Here is a 3394-nt window from a genome sequence, read left to right as displayed (position 1 = left end):
TTTTTAGAAAATAAACCCAACTCATACGGGTGCAATCATCCACAAACAAAACAAAATAGGAATATTTATAAAAGGCAAATTCAGGTGCAGGACCCCAGACATCAGAATGAATTAGGGTAAATGGCTTAGAAACATGAGTTGAACTGGGAGAATAAGAATGTTTATGACTTTTTGCAAGTACACATGCTTCACAGTCCAAAACAAAATCAATGTCCTTAAAAGAGGGAAATAATCGTTTAAGATAACTTAAAGACGGATGACCTAGCCGTCGGTGCCACATCCAGATCTGATATTCCGGCGACCCTTGAGCAAGCAAAGCGTTACCCTGTTGAGTCACCTCGTTCACATAGTATAGACCTCCTCTTTCAATACCACGACCAATGATCCGCCCCGTCTGAGCATCCTGTACAATACAATCAGAGGAAGTCATTAGAATTGTACAGTTTAGTTCCTTGGTTAATTGACTGACAGATAAAAGTTTGTGGGTAAGACTTGGAATTAAAAGACAATTTTTTAAATGGATTTCTGATGTAATATCCACATCTCCGGCTTGAGTAATTGGAATAAACTCCCCATTTGCAGTTTGAATCTTAGTACGGGTAGTTGATGTGGAGGAGAGAAAATCGGTTGGATCGTATGACATAGTGTCCGTGGCCCCACAGTCAAAAATCCAATTGGACTTATTGCACATGAGACCCACACTTTGTTTTTCCTTGGGTTTTTTATATAATTGGGCTTCTGATTTTTTGGGCTCAAGGGCTAAAGGGTCAGATTTTTTTAGGGCCTCTTGTTTTCCCTCACTTTCATTTCTAGAGGACGGCTCCTCTAGAATTTTCTCTCTTCTCCTTCCCGTCGCTTCCTCTGTCTCCATCCATGGTTCACCGGAAATTTTGGTGAACCCATCTTTGCCACTCATACCTGTTCTCCTGTCGGTAACGCTGGTCGACGAAGCCTCGCCGGTACCCGCTCGCCTGTTGGTGACAGTGGTTGACGAAGCCTCGCTGGTCGGTTCTCCTTCTCCGATGGCGGCGTTAGCCTTGCCGCCGGTCTTTGTTACCTTGGTGGCGGCTTTACGCTGTCTCAGATCTTCCCACCATTCTGGGTAGCCGATGAGCTTAAAGCATCCTTCCTTGGTGTGTTTGGTTCCTCCGCAGTGGCTGCATTTGAGGTGAGTTTTGTCCTCTCGCCGGAATGATGAATCTGACCGGCTAAATGAAGAATCTGACCGGCGTTGAGTGACAAGACCACTTCCGATCTCTGAGGGACCTCGTTCCAGTGATGAGTTGCCGGTCATTATGCCACGACGAGCAATTTCTCGTCTGATGGTGGCATATGCGGCATCAATGGTTGGAAGGGGATCTAAATTCAGGATGTCTCGCTTTTCTTTGTCAAGTGAATCATTCACACCAGCCAGAAACTGGTACAGCCTTTGTCGTTGTATAAATGAGTTGAACAGTGTGATGTCTTCTGCGCATTTCATTGGGTTCGGCATTCGTCTATCGATTTCTTTCCAGAGGGTATTTAATTTGCTGAAATACACCTCTATCGTGTCTATCCCTTGTTTCATAGAGGTTGCCTTTGTGTTCAGATCATAGATCTGCAATTCATCTCTGCCGCTACTGAGTAGAGTTTCGATGCCTTTCCATAAATCTCGGGCAGTTTTGTAGTCCAAGAACTGATTCACGAGATCTCCGTCAATATTCTCGATGATCCATGAAATGACCATCGAATCTTTTTGAGCCCATTGCTGGTATTCTGGATCGTCTGGTGAAATGGGGTTGACGATGATGTGATTGAGTCTTCCCCGGCCACCAATTGCTATCTGCATCAGTTTACACCATTTGGTGTAATTGGTGAAGTTTAATTTTTCCGCGACTCGCACTGTTTGTGAAGTCCCTGGTTCGATGTTGGTTGAATTTTTGTTGAGTGTTTGGAACATTTGAAACAGTTGTTGCATATGTTCCATAGAAATAAGCTGGTTTGGATTTTCCGGTGGGTTTTCCGATGGGTCTTCCATTTCGGTAGATCCCGGTAGATGATGAGTACGAAAAACCGTCGAAGATCGACCTTACGGCTCTGATACCATGTTAAAAATACGTAAATAAAGAGAATAGTTTTTGGTTAATTTTCTGTGTATTGCTCTTGTGAAAATACTATTACATTTATACAGGTAAGATGGAAAGAAATACGGAACTAGATAAGGAAAATGGTTGTACAGAATATATTACTAACATAATTAGTCTATTTTGTTCCTATAATTATTTTGCTAAATATGGATATTTTCTACAGAACAAAGACATGTCCCATTATTTTTAGTTTTTAGTGTTTTTTTTTTAATTTTATATAAAATTTTATAAAAAAGTATAATATATTTTAATACTATTTTTAAATAAATTTTCGATTGAACAATTATATATTTTGAGAATATAAGACACAATTTTATATTCTACATACTATTCTTATTTGTCCATTTTAATTATATATAGATAGATAGATAACACTCACTAAATACAATTATGTAAACCACCAAATACTATTAGAATTAGAAAACATCCAAGTTTATTTTCCACAAGTTTTCCTTTTCCTTATCCTTTTCAATTTTTTTAATTTCCAAACTTATAAATATAGGATATAACATACTCTTGAATATTAACGTCAAATTTGATTTCGAAACCTATAAATATAGGATATAGCACCCCCTAAATTTGAAAGAATATTAATGTTTTTTTATTTTGTATTGTTTAATAGCAAAATCAAGTATGATAGCAAAGACAGATGACGAAGAAACAAGAATGTGAATTGGATCCTACAAAACTTAAAGTTAACATTGACTATCTTATTGCTGAAGGGATATACGATTCAGTTTACAAAGGTGTTTATAATGGACAATAAATTGCAGGTATATATTTTCACTAATTTCTACCATTAATCTTTTTTCTTATACTAGCTGGCTACTTGATTTTTATTAATCTTTTTTCTTGTATTATTAACTAACTACTTGATTTTTATTAAATCTTTTTTCTTGTATTATTAACTAGCTACTTGATTTTTATTAATGATTGCGTTAAACCCCTAATTAATATTGTAGCTACTTTTTTTTTTCTTATACTAGCTAAACTCTTTATATACATAAATTGATTTGTCCATTTTTTAATTCTGGACTAATCTAACCGTTTATAAACTATATATTATTAGGGGTAGGTTTATAAAGTTATCAAATATTTAATTTTTACCGTTTAACTAATGAAAAAGGAAAATATTATGAAAAATTTGTAACTTTCAATTAACCCTTATAATATTAGTCTATATACTAAAAAAGCCTATAATATACCATTTGATCCTTCCAGATCTGTAACGTTCATATACAGAAATTCATACATTTCCAATGGTTAAT

The 3394-nt window shown here is 36.2% G+C and overlaps 1 pseudogene; it reads left to right on the top strand.

Moving 5' to 3' along the window:
* The first annotated feature begins 2775 nt into the window (after positions 1–2775).
* LOC107016638 overlaps positions 2776–3394 on the top strand; it is a 2443-nt pseudogene continuing 1824 nt past the window's right edge.

Source organism: Solanum pennellii, chromosome 4, assembly GCF_001406875.1.
Source record: "Solanum pennellii chromosome 4, SPENNV200".
NCBI lineage: Eukaryota > Viridiplantae > Streptophyta > Magnoliopsida > Solanales > Solanaceae > Solanum > Solanum pennellii.
This window is presented reverse-complemented; position numbering and strand designations above follow the sequence as displayed.